Genomic DNA, 16,752 nt, shown 5'->3' with positions numbered 1-16,752 from the left:
TATCAGGGGAGCTATGTTATTGCTGGCTTCATAACATTTGGTGTCTGGACGTTTTCATATTCTACTCCTTGAGCAAAAATCTGCTTTTCCTGAAGAAGGTGCCCTTAATGTTACTTCTGTTAGATTAAGCTTGCAGGGATATGCCACCATCTGCTGTAGTTCCACCTGTATTTTGCTGGGCTGATATAGTAACAGATGCCAACCACTGAAGGGCAAATAGATGGTGAGTACATACACAGTATGTGTGAGAAGAAGCAAAGGAATAGCTTTTTCCTAAGAACACTTTTTCAATGATTGGCATGGGATTTCAGTAAGAGCCTTTGTGTTGAATTGTTCAGTTATTCCTCAGGAAAATAGCAAATAAATGGGTTAGGTCCAGAATTATCTCCTTGTTACCTAGAATCAGCCTACATTTTAGAAGAGGCAGAGTAGACAGAAAAATTGCTAAGAGTGTGTCTTGCAAGCTGGCCGCAGTATGGAAAAGAGTCATGTTACAGAGCCAGGGATTACTATTCCCCTGCCATAGAGCTTTGGGTAGATGCATGTAGGATGTTGTTGCAGATTGGGTCAGACTGTTGGGAAAAATCAGTCCTTCAGGTTGGCTGCAAGAAGTTCTAGAGCTCCTGAAAGCAGATGGCTGAATTAATGGTCATCTCCACAGCCCAGAAAATAGCCCTTCTCTCTGTTCAATCCAACGGTGTGCAATTGGAACCCCACTGCTCAGAACAATGGACTTTCATTTCAATACCATACTGAGCTGGAGTGCGTAGGTGACACACAAACACACAGTGTAGGCAGACAGTGACGATTGTTCCAGCACAACCCAAGTATGTAAGGTAAGTCTAGCCCAAGGTTAGGGAGGCCTTTTCAGAAAGGAGATTTGATTCTGTCCACAATGGAACGACTGTATGTTTTTGTGATGGGTTGACCCTGGTTGGACGCCAGGTGCCACCAAAGCCGTTCTATCACTCCCCCATCCTCAGCTGGACAGGGGAGAGAAAAATATAACAAAAAGCTTGCGGGTCAAGATAAGGACAGGAGAGATCATTCACTAATTACCGTCACGGGCAAAACAGACTCAGCTTAGGGAAAATTAGCTCAATTTATTACAAATCAACCAGAGTGAGGTAAATGAGAAATAAAACGAAATCTCAGAACACCTTCCCTCCACCCCTCCCTTCTTCCCAGGCACAACTTCACTCCCAGATTTCTCCACCAAGCCCCCCCAGCGGCACAAGGGGGACAGGGATGGGGTTTACGGTCATCACACGTTATTTTCTGCCGCTTCACCTCCTCAGGGGGAGGGCTCATCACACTCTTCCCCTGCTCCAGCGTGGGGTCCCACCCACAGGAGACAGTCCTCCACAAACTTTCTCCAATGTGGGCCATTCCCACAGGCTGCAGTTCTTCACGAACTGCTCCAGCATGGGTCCTTTCCACGGGGTGCAGTCCTTCAGGAGCACACTGCTCCAGCGTGGGTCCCCCACGGGGTCACAAGTCCTGCCAGAAAACCTGCTCCATGGGCTCTCTCTCCACAGATCCGCAGGTCCTGCCAGGAGCCTGCTCCAGCGCAGGGTTCCCACGGGGTCACAGCTTCCTTCGGGAACCCACCTGCTCCGGCGTGGGGTCCTCCACGGGCTGCAGGTGGAGATCTGCTCCACCGTGGACCTCCCTGGACTGCAGGGCGACAGCCTGCCTCACCAGGGTCTTCACCACGGGCTGCAGGGGAATCTCTGCTCTGGCACCTGGAGCACCTCCTCCCCCTCCTTCTGCACTGACCTTGGTGTCCGCAGGCTTGTTTCTCTTACATGTTCTCACTCCTCTCTCCGGCAGCTGTTTTCCCCCTGTCCCAACTTTTTTTTTCCTTCTTAAAAATGTTATCACAGAGGCGTTACCACTCACTGATTGGCTCGGCCTTGGCCGGCGGCGGGTCCGTCTCAGAGCCGGCTGGTATGGGCTCGATCTCTCTTGAACACAGGGGAAGCTTCCAGCAGCTTCTTACAGGAGCCACCCCTGAAACCCCCCCGCTACCAAAACCTTGCCACATAAAACCAATACAGTTTTTCAATTCCTCGTGAAGTGGTAAAAAGGGAGACACTGCCTGTTCTTGAGAAGGAGCACAATTATCTGGTGTTCTCATCAACTTCTCCTCCTGGATAAAACAGACAGTAAGACCCTGCATCTTTTGCTTGACTGCCTCGGCCAAGCAGGCAAATGGTCCTGAGACCTATGATAGAAGGAAGATAAAGTGGCAAGAGCTCAGGGAAGAGCTATAAAAAAATGACAGCTGTTTGGAAGGTCTGATTTACAGCAATAATACCCAATCATCTCAACCTGTGTGTTGAACAAGTTGCCCTAAAGACACCCTGAGCTACTCTCTGTATTTCAAAGAAGGATCTCTTGTGCTGTGCTTTTTGCTGGATGAGACAGCACAAGGAGAACGTTCACTTGTGCGGTTTGGGGCATCCCATGTCCAGCTAGCATTTCACTCTATAAAACAGTCACTATCTGGATGTTTCGGGATTGTGTGGCGGGGCTTTGGTAGCAGGGGAGGGGCCGCAGGGACGGCTCCCGTGAGAAGCTGCCAGAAGCTTCCCCGACTTCCCGCCTCTGGCCCAGGCCGAGCCCATCAGCGACGGTGGTCGCGCCTCTGGGAGAACAGATTGAAGAAGGGGACCCGGTAGCGAGTGGGGGATCGGAATGTGAGAGGAACCCCTCTGCAGACACCGAGGTCAGTGAGGAAGGAGGGGAGGAGGTGCGCCGGAGGAGGGGATGCCCCTGCAGCCCGTGGTGGGACGGGACGGCAGGCTGTCCCCCCCAGCCCATGGAGGGGAGCGGGGAAGGGGAAGCCCCCCAAGATGGCCGCGACTCTGTGGGAAAGCCCGCGCTGGAGCAGTGCGTGGCTGAAGATCGGCCCGCGGAAAGGACCCGTGCCAGGGAAGTTCAGAAAGAGCTGAAGCCCGTGGAAAGGACCCGCGCCAGGGAAGTTTGTGAGGAACTGCTGCCCGCGGAAAGAACTCACGCTGGAGAAGTTGGTGAAGGACTGTCTGCCGTGGGAGGCACCCCACGCTGGAGCAGGGGACGGGTGAGGAGTCCTCCTCCCCCGAGGAGGAAGGAGCGGCAGAGACAAGGTGTGGGGAGCTGACCCCAACCCCCATTCCCCGTCCCCCTGTGCCTCTGGTGGGGAGGAGGCAGAGAGAGCCGGGAGTGGGAGGGAGGGCTGGGGGGAAGGTGTTCTCAGGTTTGGGTTCACTTCCTGATAGCCTTGTTTTGATTTGATGGGTAGTGAATTAAATTGATTTAGTTTCTTCCCCAAGCTGAGCCTGTCTTTTGCCCGTGACCATAAGTGGTGAGTGACCCCTCCCTGTCCTTGTCTCGACCCACGAGGGTTTTTTTCTATTTTTTCCTCCTCATCCCACCGGGGTGGGGAGGGGGAGGAGTGAGTGAGTGTGTAAGTGAGTGAGCGAGCGGCTTCATGGTGCTTTGTTACCGGCTGGCCCTAAGCCGCGACACTGGAGCAAGTTAAAAAAGCTTGAGCTTGGGCTGAATCAGCAAGTTGTAACAGTCAGCTTCTGCGAACAGTTCTGGGGTCGGCAGTCATGAAGGGCTGGGGGAGACAGGAGGGGAATCTGCTTTTGCTGTTATCTGTCTCCTGATTCAAGCAAAACAAATGAAGCAGCCAGGGCTGCTCTACTCACCTCAGTAGTGCAAAAAGCAGAAAGCAGCAACAGCCAGCAGGGAAGGGATATTTGCTTTCTACCTCCTCTCTCCTGTGAGGGCACAGGAAGCTGGGGAAGCCAGCAACCTCTCTGTTCCCTGTCTAAATTTGGGCTGAAGGACATGCATCCATTTTAACATGCGGCACTGAGAACATCTTTTCAAATGATAGTGACATCTTTCTTAATGCAAATGGTTGTAAGGGCCACAATTTAGATCCTCAAGGGATGCATGCTGTGGGCAATTAAAAGGTTCTGATAAACATAAAGGTGATCTTTTATCACAGCCATCTCTCTTCACAAGCAGTGGTAAGAGTATCCCTCTTACAGGATGATAAACATGCTAAACTGATGATTACAATTTTTAAAGGCAAACCCTGTGGCAGAAAGTCACAGTGCTGATCTTATCTCATAAAGATGCTACATGCTGCATGTGTCTGAACTTCTGTCTATGCCTATCTTCTTATAATGTAGAGAGAAAATTATTACAGTATTTGTACCCAATTTAATTTGAGATGAGAAATCAGTGAGTAGGAGAGGGTGGAAGCGGGGGGAGGGGGTGGGGAGGACCTGTTCTATTTACGGCTCTTAAAAATAGCATGTGAAGCCAGAAACTCATACAAAACTGAACTAGCCATCATCCACACGCAATACATTTCCAAACAGAGGATATCTTCAGTACTTCCCAATTATGTTCAGTTCACTGCAGTAGGTGACCCCAATTTCTTTGAAAAAATCTTTATAACAGTTCTTTTCAGAAAACCTGCATGGGGTGCTGAGAATAAAAGTCAAGGCCATAGAGTTTCACTTACTTGGGCTTTCTTCAAATAAAATCATGTGTCTTACATGACCAGGGAGAGAGCTGGAGGACAAAGATGTGGCACCTGCACATGGGCATTTAAAGCCAGTGGCAAGACAAGTTGAAGATTATCAAAATGAAATTTTGAGATGTCTGTTGTATTCACCACTTGGAGGGCCTATGCCCTGCCTCTTATTTCTTTCTCTGGTTGCTCCCATGTGCCCTATAGTTGCTGTGGGTTGGCCTTGCTCCTGGCAGCCTGGTGGGGTTAATGCTGCCGGGGGGCCCAGCAGTGGTGGTAGAGTTGCCCTGGTGGCTGCTGTACACAAGGGTAGAAGGTATGTCGTGGCCCCTGGGCTCGGGGCAACTCAGGAGCCCTGGTGCAGCAGGGAGGCTTGTGCTTGCCCCCATAGCACGCAGCCGTGCAAGATGGCTGTTCTCCTGAAAGCTTTGGCTCCCACCTGGTACGTCCATACAGTGGGCTGCATGATGAGTAGCCCTCTTGGAGTGTGCCTCCAAAAGCTCTATGGTGAGGTCCTTAAAGCAGATGGAACTGTAATGGCATGGGCTGGCGGGCTTGTAGGGATGTCTCTACTTGGCTAAGCACTTTTCTAGCTTTAGGACTGTGCCCTTGTTAAAAGAATGGGCTCACTTTAGTTTCATGGGTGTTTTCAGAGCAATGTGATAGAGAACATGACTGTTTTTACTTAATATTTATTTTAGTGGTGTTGGCATGCGAATGACACAATGCAACACAAAGGGCACAAATGAAATTTGCTGATGACACTATGAGGAGGCACCAGTGTAAAGAGCATCAAGCTGTCATTGGGGGAGAACTGGATGATCTCAGGGGAAAAAGTAACAGAAGTGGAATTAAATTTTATAGTACAGAGTGTAAATGGGCTTGGGGACTATTATCACTTTTTTGCTTTATACTGGGAGCTCATTAGCTAGGGATGACTGACGCTGAGAAGGAGCTGGGTGTATTGGCCATGGGACAACTGAGAGCCACCAGTGCTGTGAAAAGGCAATGGCAATCCAAAAATGCCTCTGACGGGATATTTTCAGCAGAGATGAGGGAGAGTTCATGCCATTTTACAAGGTACTGCTGATACCTCATCTGCAATACTGTCTCCTGTTTTAATCAGCCATATCTAAGAAAGATGAATTCAAATGCGAGCAATTTCCAATGGAAGGCTAGGAGGTGTCTGAAAATGGAGAAAAAAATGTTGAAAATCATCATGCTGGAGGAAAATGCCAAACTGAGTTGGAATTTATCTTATTCATTACTTCAGCTCTTTTTTTGTATTGCTTTAACACTGGACACTTAAATGCTAGATAAACAAAATACAATTTGTTTTACAACAGAAAATGTCTCCTCTATCAATTTGCAATAAAAAAAATATGTGTGTAGCTTTGTGCTAAAATGGCCAATTTAAATTGGATTCCAAAGTTACAGTTCAGCCATCAGCTTGAAGTTTGTTGCAACATGGGCTTGAATATCTAAAATAATTTTCAGTGGTCCATAAATCACTTTACAGAACTTGGAAGTGTGTACAGGAATGGCTCCCAAGCCAGCAGAAGTTAATGAAAATTAAAAAAAAAAAAAAGAAAAAGGAGAATTTATGTATTTTCATACCAGCCTTAATTGTTATACCTACTAGAACATATACTATTCTTATGCAACCATGATTGTACTTCATCATCCTTGTTATGCCACCACACACTTTCTGGCTAATTTATCTTCTTTTCACTGCTTTCCACACAGATGCCGTCTGCATGGTATGGCAGGCTCGTGCTCTGTGACCTGAGGCTGGAACAGGACATCTTGGTCATAAACTGAAAACAAGCAGGAGCCAAAACATCACAGCTGTCTCCCCTCTCACCTTTTGCCCTGGCCCTCTCTGGAGGCCGGGAGCCAACGGGTGGCAGGGTATGAGGGCTCAGTAGTGCCCAAATCTCTCCCCAGCTGCCCTGCTGTCAGTGTGGGACCCGGGCAGCTCATGACAGTGCTATCCATCCTTGACCTGATGGTGCTCAGTTCCTGTAGAGCCAGCCTGGAGGCATGCATCAGTGGGTGACTCGCAGCTTCAGGTCTGTTATATCCGGGGGGGCTGGAGGGAGTTGGACCATTGCTGTTGACTGAGTGCTATTTCATTAATTTTCTGTCCATTTTCCATGGACTGGTTGAGGAGAGGAAGCCTCTGAGGATGGTCTCGCTAGTTTTCTTCTCTACAACTTTTGATGGAAAGAATAAATTTTACTTTTTGCACAGATCCTATTCCTAATTCTGAAAACTGACGCACTCCCTAATTTTTGGGATTGGGACATCTGTTTACAATAAGAAAGGTAATGGATGTTAAACTCAGTTGAACTGTGATCTTTTCTCGGAAGCTGCTTGGTTTCCCCAGATTTGCATCCACCCTCTCTCCTCACAAGCCTTGAAGATGAGTGATGGTTCCTGTGAGATGCATTACAGTTACCTGCTTTTTTCACTTGCTGCCAAGATACTCTGTGTTTAAAGGAATTCTAGGAAATTTTCATGGAAAGCTTAAATGAATGAAAGGTCTGAAGTACTATTTTGTTAAATAAACAATGGGCAAGCAAACATTTTCTTCAGGGCATCTCAGAGCAGGGAATGGGCTGCAGCCTGCATGAGTAATCTGTGTCCTGCTCTCCTCTGACCTTTTCCTGAGGGACCCTCACAGCCTCTCCCTTCTCACATAACCTGACATGCATCTGCTGTTTGACTAAAATTTGGGTATTCCAGTTGTGTGACAGGCGAGAGTGTGATTATGTTTAAGGAGGGCCTGTATGCTTTATAGCATGTAACAGCAAGTTCCTTCCCTGTGTTGTCACCTGTCCAGATGCTTTACCCAAAATTACTGGATGCATTTGCGGTATAGGAGTACCTGCATTTTGACCAGCTAGCAGCTGATGTCCTGTTCTATAATAGAGGATGGGAATGGTCAGACAACCTTTGTCATAACTTCATACAGGGTGTGAGCCATGTCTCAGTCAAAAGGTTGGACTTCACTGGCGAAACTCAACAGCACTACTGTTTGTTAAAGACAGAAGAAAGTTTCAAGACATTAGCTAGGTGATGCAGGGAAATATTTGCATTGAGCATCACTGTGCACAGTCTAGAAACCACCTGCTGCAACATTTTGTAAAATATGTTTGGAGACTGAAATGCCAAATGGTATACAGATGCTAATCAGTTAAAACCATCAATATCTGTTTTCTGAGCATGGATCAGAGAACAGTATCTTGTATACAGCACAAACAGACAGGGAATATTATTGTCAAGCAGAGGAACTATCAGGTCATACTTTAATTCTTCTCAGCCGTCCAGGGAGTTTATTTAATCTCCAGTGCAAAGGGAGGATTCACAGATATATCTAGCTGAGACAGAAGGGATGTTGTAAAGGCATATTTAATGGCATGTTGTTAAGATTTTATCAGGCCCACCTGTGAGCTTGGAAATGTGGAAGGTGCAACCATTCTTTTGCCATAGAAGATACTTTTTTTTTTAACATAGTTTGTGATCTGCAATACATAATCTTTATTTTATCCTGAAGATTACAGGTTTTATCTATTTCTTGGCCAATTTGAACTCTTATTTTATAGCCTGTGGAAATACCTGTATATACTTTTGTACGTCAGCCAAGGGTGTTTATAATGTGCAGGAGTACTCTTTTTTTTTTTTTTTTCCCCTATTGCTTCAGGAGCATCAGGGACCTTTCTGTACTAGAAGATGAGCCTAAAATAGTTCTAGTCTGAAGCATCCCTGTATAAACCAGTCTCAGATAATCTCCTGATATATGCCTTTCCTCCTCAGAGGTGTCAAGAACCCGTTTGGATTGAGAACGGTTTAGTTGTCTTTTCCAGCTTGTGAAGTTCAGACATTATCCTGAAAACAAGCTGTGATATTTTGCAAGGTTCAGCCTCAAACTGCAAAACTTGGCTATAGGCATAAAGGACAGTGAAGGTTCTTCTGGGGGATAGCACCGACTACTCAAAAGCCAATTAGTTTTTACTATCAAGCTTTGTAAAAAGCCAGTGCAGACATGCCACCAGTTCCTTAAGAATTTGCTCTCAGTATTAAAAACTGATGGTCCTTTTGCGCAGATCTGTTGGTCTACACAGAAGGAGGGTTATCTGGTGCAATTTCAAACAACTTGGAAGTACGCTTTTTGTTGTTGCTGTTCTGTGTTATCCTGGTCCATGACTGAAGCTTATGGGCATTGCTGCACTAAAACTAAGCTAATAAATGTAAAAATATCCTTTGAAAACCTGCTTCTGCAGTGTTGTATGCTGGCTCAGCTGTTTCTGCTTCTATCTTTCTGTCCTGCCATGATGCTAAAAAGAGGTTGTTGGTTTTCTTTTTAGTTACAAGCTGTTTCAAATTCTTCTGTTATATCAGGCATAGAGTTTTACTATGTCCTTCATAGTGAAAATAATGATAACTTGGCAGGAACAAAAGATGTACCAGAGTCTCTCTATTTGGACAAAATGATACACCGATCATGCAAGTTGCCAGCAATTTGATTCAGCTATGAGCTGTGAGTGAACTTGTTCAAACATGTCATATATCTTCCATAGTTTCCCTTCTGATTAAATGCCATTCATATCCTACTAGAGCTGGACAAATGTAGTGTCCTTTGTTGTACTGCCTATTGCTCTTCCTCTGTGTCATCAATTTGGTTAAGATGGAGACATTCAGTGTTGCACATTCCTGTTCTACTGATCCACTTGTGTCTTGCAAAAAACCCCCTCTGATGACAACCAACCAAAATAAAGTCCACTGATGACATAGGTGCATTGCATATCATTTTCCTTTTGGATAAGGTAGGCAGCATAGGTATACACTCTCGTCCGAATGTGATGTATTAGGGCTTGATCTTTCCAGCACCTCTCTGCCTGAGAAACTTCCTGCATGTAAAAAGGCTCATTTAGTTTAGTGGGACAGCTTGTGTTTGTAGGACTGAGGCCTTGAAGTGCATGGATAACTTTCATTGACAGCGATTGCAGTTATTTATCTAAATCCTGTGGGCAACTATGGACAAAGGGAAAACAGAAGTACATTGAAAAAATAAATATTAAATATGTTTCTGATTAAAGTGACAGCCAATGCATTGTGAAACAATAAAAACCATATAGAACCTGAACAGTTACTTCAAATAGGCTCATTTGACCATGAAATAATATCATTAATATCAATTCACATATACCACTGCTGACTTTGTGACCATAACACTTTTCAGAGTGAAGAAAGTTTCCATATAACTTTAAAAGACAAATTGGCGTTTTGAGTTTTTTAAGAGAATTTTGTGAGAAAAGAAAGACAGTGTTAATATTATTGCTTGGCTATTTATTTCAGGCACTGCTAACTGATACCTAATTTGAGTGAATCTCTTATTTTGTTGGGGATTTTCCCTTAGAAATCTGCAAGTTCAGACACTCAAAAAGGGATAGAATTTTAAAGTGTGGCCTTTTGGATGTCAGTCTGATTTGGGCTTCTCACCACCACCATCCAAATAAAGGTGATGATTTAACATTTTTTATTAAAAACTCCAAAGGGCAAACCTTGCTAAGTATTTGTTTGTCAAGCTTCTCTAGGTTTGCATGTTTGTTTAAGTGTTTAATATGACTTTAAAGGTAGGACAAGCAAGCTGCTGTCACTGCTCTTCACCCACATCCATACAATGCCATTACAAACATTTCCTTATTATATTAACATCTCCTTCTAAGTCACTTGCATCAAATCACATTTATCACAGCATTTCTTAACTCAGTAGCACAGTTAGTACTGTTATTGATACTTAACCTTGCAGGTGGCTAGCCAAAATTTCAACTGCTAAACCTAGACATACCGAAGAAACACATTAGCCAGTCTCATACTCAGTTGCCCAAATGTCACTGTTTCTTCCTGGCTAAAATAAAACCCCCCAAAATAATAAATCAACCCATATTCACAGTGATTTTATCTATGTCAAATCATCATCTTGGGCATACATTGCTTTTCTTGCATGTCTGAAAAGTCATAAATCTCAAGAATTAGTATGCTAACCAGGTGAAAACTCAGTATCTGCAGACAGCACTCTTGTGGGGAAGACAAGCCCAACAAAAGCTATGCATATTTGAGGAGTACTATCAGAACGAGCAGTGTTAAAATTGGGTGGGACAACGTTGTCTCTGGTTCTGCATTTGTTAAGATATCTGCTGTGTAGAGAAAAAACAAGACCACAACTGACAATGCTATCATGCTGGTTTGTTTCTCAAATCCTTGTGCTTGGGGAAAGAAGAAAGTACAGAGAATATTGTTGACAGTTCTGTTGCATAATACTGCAAATGCTGTCCTTAGCTTTTCTGTAATCACTTTTGCCTTTAAACATATGATTTAGCTATAAATTATCACCCTAGCCACGAGCACTCCATAAACTCACTGAAAAGCAAATTAACCTTTTCTCTCTAGAATGAACTCTCCTATTAATATGAAAATCAATTCAGTCCTTTTTGTTTTGGTTATCCCAGCCTGTTTGCACTTTCCAAGCTGAATAGTGACTGTCCAAGACAGTTAGTCACTAAAGCAGAATTAATTTCAATAATAAATTAAAAAAAACCACACCCTACCCAATAATATAGTAAGTGATGTTCTGGAAAGCTTTTCATTACTTCATCTGTGGTTTCTAATTGCAAAACAGAATGTCTAATTATTGCCCTGATTCTTCCATCCTGACCTTGGACCAGGTCCACAGGTGGTGAACACCAGTGCAGTTTAACAGCAGTCCATGTCACCTACACACTTTTCAACTGTGAAACCACAACAAGCACCTGTTCTCAAGTGGCATGCATAAAATCTTACTCTCAGAAGCACGTGGACTTTTTATCACCCAAGGAAAAGTTTGCCCAAAGAAAAGAAGTCCACCAAGATCAAAGGAAAGTCTGTGTGCAGTGAAGAAAGAGCTGTAATAGAATCCAAGTGTTGTGTGGGTACAGGCATACAGGGTAATGGGAAAGGTTATACAGGTTTTTCCTTTGTTCTCACTTTCCTGCAGTCATAGCAGATGCCAAGAAGTATTTTCTCCTCTGCTTCTCAGGCTTTGTATCCTTATACAAAGAATTTCATCACCCTACTTTACGCTATCATGTCCTTCACCGACAGGCAAATATGGTTAGTAGAAAGGCATTTCTTCTTTCTGTGTTCTCACCTGTTTTTTTTCTAGACTAAGTGATACAGCTTTGGTTCTCCTACCCCCACCACAATCAATGAATTCCTCTTTTGCAAGGAAGAATGCAGAGCAAGATGCAGCTATATCCAGTCTCATTAAGGAACGGGCCTTAAAAGATTAAAATACATGTACACTTCTGATAGCAGCAAAATAATTAAATCTGCAGTAAAACACTGATTTATGTGGCACCTTAGCAAAATGTCAAATTTCATAGTGGCACAGCACCAATTGTGTCCCTAGGCTCTCAGGAGTGTAGTTTTAGGCTCTTTGATGACTCAAAGGAGAGTGAAGGCATATGTTTTTAGGACAATTTATCTATATCTATCTATATATATCTAAAAGAAAAAAAGAAGAAAGCTGAGATTCGGTGGCAAAGACTGAAGGTTCCTCCAGTGAGAAATGCTGAGGAGAGCTCTGTTGCACAACTCCTGCCTACCTGCAGGCTCAGGGACAAGATCCAAAGCCACATCCAAACCCACCGCTGCAACCCTGGAACACCCCCCCTGATTAGCATCCTAATTTTGGAGTTGCCCAAACACCACATGCAACTGCCTCATGTCCCTGGAGTTGTATGAAGAACTGCTCCATTTCTCAATGGCTTAGAGCAAAGCTCATGTCAGCTGGGACCTAGAAACAAAACCTTCCTCCAAATGAGGGCTGATCTGTAGGGTTTTTGGAGGACATGTAGAGGATACAGAGGCAACAGCTGTTTTCTTTTAAAACATGACCAAAGGAGGAGGAGGGCCCACTTTTCGCACAACAGCCTTGTTGTCTGGGCAGTCACCCAACAGACAAGAAAACAAGAGTTGCTCCCAGGACTGTTTCAGTGTTTTATATACTTTGGAATAAGCCTGCATTGGATAAACATCCTTGGAATTGAGGGACCTTCTCTTTTTTTTCTGGCCCAGTGCATCTTGGGTTCCTTTCCACAGCACGTTAGCTTTCTCTCTGTGACCCAGTAGATACTTAACTATTTCTTGCAAAGGGAAACATAAGAACTCTCCCAGTTCCCTGAGAATAATTGCCACATTGCAAATGCTGCAAAATCTCGCAGGCTGCAAAAAAAGGGAATTGTGAGAGCTCTCCCAGTTCCCAGAGGGGAATTGTAAACCACAGTGCACATGTGGGCTCACTCTGGCTGCCAACGCAAGCTTCTGCTGCCAGGGACATAGAACATTTGTAAGGAGAGTCAAGTATACGTGTAGGTCTGGATCAATTTACTCGGTGGTTGGGAAAAGGAGAGGGAACATGGGTACAGAATGCAAAGTTAACAAAGAGGTGGTGGAGGGAGAAGGTAAAGATATGTCTTCCTCCCATCGCTAATAATTGTATACCTGCATGCTGCTGAATTTCAGGCACAAATGCCACTAAAGTCCTTTTTATTATAGTTGTCTCCTGAAAAGAACAGCCCATCAATTCACTGCTTTAAAAGAAATCATTACCTTTTTGCCAATGTGTACATTTATGAAGGGAACACATAATTCTTTCCAGAAGTATAATTTTAGTATCTGTAAATACACTGCTGGCCTCTTTATCTTCTTGTTCTACCACTTGTCATGTGCCCTGGGCCAATGTTGCTCTAACAGCCATATTGAGTAGTATAAGCTGAGCATGAGCTTTGAGGTATTTTTATGTCTGTTCTCTTGCTAAACGTGTACTTTGTTTTTTCTAATGGTGTTAAACTAAACTCCCTAGATTAAGCAGTTAATATAGGTCAAAATTAGTTCTTCAGGGATGGGTCAGACTCTGCCTGCTATTCCCATTACCTGCAGGGTTAAGCGGCAGTATTTGTCTCCCTGTTTAGATTCCATACTGTTCTCAAGTGTTTTTCAGTATTTTAAATACCAGTGATAGCTTTGCTAGAATCAGCTCTCTCTAAACGTCCTTTTTAATATGCCACTGCTTCATTTCTAACTTTTTACGCTGATTCAGACCTACATTATTAAGGAATGGCTACACATCACCTCTGCCCTTATAAATAGAAAGACCTCCTTAAAGCTTTCAAAGTACTTAGCTGCCCTGCATAGCACGGTAAAGAGGGTGAAATGGAATATATTAAGAAATGTCATACCCAGTCCAAATTGGATGAGCAATTAGTGAACTAATAATAAGGTTGCAGCACTGTTTCTTCAGAAACCTTTAATTTTGACATCAATAGGCATCATACATATCTCAGTGTGAAATAACTTTATAGCTTTGGTTGGTCTTATGATAGCAATGCTTAGAAAAAAAAGGCATCTATGGCACTGTTAATGGAACGATTAAGTCTGCAGATGAAAATGCACAGAAGTCAGGGTAAGAACTGTAACATTAGCTAATTTACTTTGTACTTTTGTACTGTCTGCTATGGGAGGCTGTTGAAATCTAGGTCTGGTTACACAAGTACTGAATGACTGCTAGTTTGGCACTCATCATATTAATCTCCCTAGGCTGCCTCTATAGTCAGTGAAGAGGCAGAAGCCTTGTTTTGCCACTCTGAATTGCCCTGTCTCACTAGGCAAGTTAGCTTTTGTGAATTAACCCTTCTGCCTCCCTGCATATTAGTTTACTGGTTAAAGTTATTACAACTAATCCTCACTATTTCAATTCCTGATATTTGCACATGGAAATTGAAAAGCCTTGTTTTGCACTAACGTGAGCTCTTGCATATAACTTCCTAGTTTGTTTTTTTTTTTTTGAAAGAAAAAGAAAGGGGACATTGTCCAAGTTTAATGGCAGTTTAGCTTTATAGGCCTCAGTAAAGGATCCATCATTAAAATTAAGCATGTGCTTAATTGGTTTTCTGAATACAGATGGATTTAAGCACATGCTTAAATGCCTTGCTCACTTGAGGCCCTAATAGACCATGCAAACTTTAAAGTTCACATCTCATTGAGATAAATGGAGTGGATAATCATAAATTTATCAGAACACAAGCTGCTTCTCACTGTATATGTAGACAGCACCTTGTAGTATTGTCCTCTTTCCTGCTGGGATATCTAAATCTTGCTGAGATAAAACAGTAGCAGCAGATTAAGAACTGTTATTTCTCACTCAGATCAATTCAGCAGTACAGTATTTGATAGTATGATGTCTGTGCATTTGCCACAGAGAAAAGAAATATTTTTGTATGAAATCTTATAATTTACAAAGTTAGGTGGAAGCAAAACCCCTAAGCAAACAGAAGAGATACTTAGAGCCAAATAATCTACCAGCTACCTTGTGGCTGTACACTCTCTTTCCTGAATAAGAATTTAAGACAGATTTTTTTTTACGTTTCAAAGAGACAACTGGTGTCTCTCACAAGACTTGTCTGTACTAAGGGACTTTGTAAAAATGTCATACTTTTGGTAACAACAGCAAAGCCCTAAAGATACTTCTACTGTAGACTGGGTTCATGGTAATGTTAGCATTTTCAGCACTAGTCCTTTGTGTTCTGATTCAATTGTTAAGTGGTAGAAATTTCCATTCCTATTCATGGTTCTGTTCTTTGCAATTATCTCCATGCTTGTGCTATGTGCTAATGGTAGCAAGAAATGGAAAATTAGCAGAAAGCTCCCAGTATGGATACCAGAGCATACCAGAGTGGACATAGCATTGATGTAGGTGGTTGAGGAGCACTATGTTGCTGCTTCTTTTCCCTCATCCCTGTTACATTTTCTGTGTGACTGAAGCAGACTTGTAGCATGGGGCTGCTGATGCAGAAGGGCCCATTCCAGCTGTTCTATCCCCAGCTGTTATACAGTGCAGTAGCTCTTCTGCACCTCCTGGGTTGATGCATGGGGAATAAGGGAAAAACTGTGGTCTTGTACTGGGAATGCTGTGGCAAGAAGGTTGAAATAGAAACTTATAAGGTTCTTAAACCCCCCTTATCTTATCCCTATTAATTCTCATTTATCTAGCAAAATTTTTTTCAGCTGGACAAGAGTTGTTGCAATGACTAGCACTGAACACTCTGCCCAGCAAGCCGTTACCTGGTCAGGAAGCTGTTCCATGAGCAACAACTTGTGTCTGGGTTGGCTGTGGGATTTTCTTGTATTTGATAATGACTGAACTCATGTTTCCCTCAGTGAGAAGACAGTATTTTCTGAGATGACTTACTTACCCCTGTTTTGAATTAGACAAACTGTAGGAAATGGTACAAAAACTTTTTGGAAGGAAGGGGAAACAGAACAAAATAAAATATTCATATAGCTACCATGATCTCAAATGTCATTCTGTAGGAACTAAGACTATGGGATTTAATTAAAGCAAATTGTGGTGGACATGTGCTGGATAATCCAGCGATAAGATCTGGACATGTGACATGCTTTTTAAAATAAAGCATACAGAACAGTCCCAACAGTGATTGCCCTTGCTTATACAAGGCTCTGCACCTACCAGCTTTTCCTTTTTCTCTCTCTGTTACAACTTCTGGGTTTGTTTTGAACCATGTTAAATGATAGAATTAAAAATGCTGAAGGCTAAATGAGCATGAAGCACTGTCTGGACAGGTGACAGCCATAAAATTTAACACCTTGTCTTTTATGATAAATTCCACTAACCTATACATGTTACATTATGTAACTATTTTGTTATCACTGTCATAAAAACGTTTTACCAAAGATCACAAAAGAAACTGAGGTACTTAAAAGAACTCCAGAATTAATTGGGGAGTGAAAATCATGTTTTACAGTAAAAGCCTAAAGAAGATACACCTGTTTCATGTCTCTATGAATAAAGGTGAAAAGATATTATACAAGAACCTACTGTGATTATGTTGATCTGTAATACAGTATTGCCATGGCTAGTAACATGCAGTAAGCTTAGCACTGGGTTTGCAAGGTGTCAGGTCTTGCTCTGTCTGAGCTTTCCTTGACCTGCCTGCAGCCTTGTTTTAGTTGGTTTAGTTGTGACAGCAATTTCTGTAACTCTAGGACTTTATGGCTGATTTGCTTTACTTTTGTTTATCTATCTTTGTGTGGTACCACCATGGTTTTACCAGTACAGAGGAATACATGCTAGGCAGGATAAGAGAGACACA

Source organism: Haliaeetus leucocephalus, unplaced genomic scaffold, assembly GCF_000737465.1.
Source record: "Haliaeetus leucocephalus isolate CR32 unplaced genomic scaffold, Haliaeetus_leucocephalus-4.0 Scaffold228, whole genome shotgun sequence".
NCBI classification, from domain to species: domain Eukaryota; kingdom Metazoa; phylum Chordata; class Aves; order Accipitriformes; family Accipitridae; genus Haliaeetus; species Haliaeetus leucocephalus.
Note: the sequence above shows the minus strand (reverse complement) of the source record.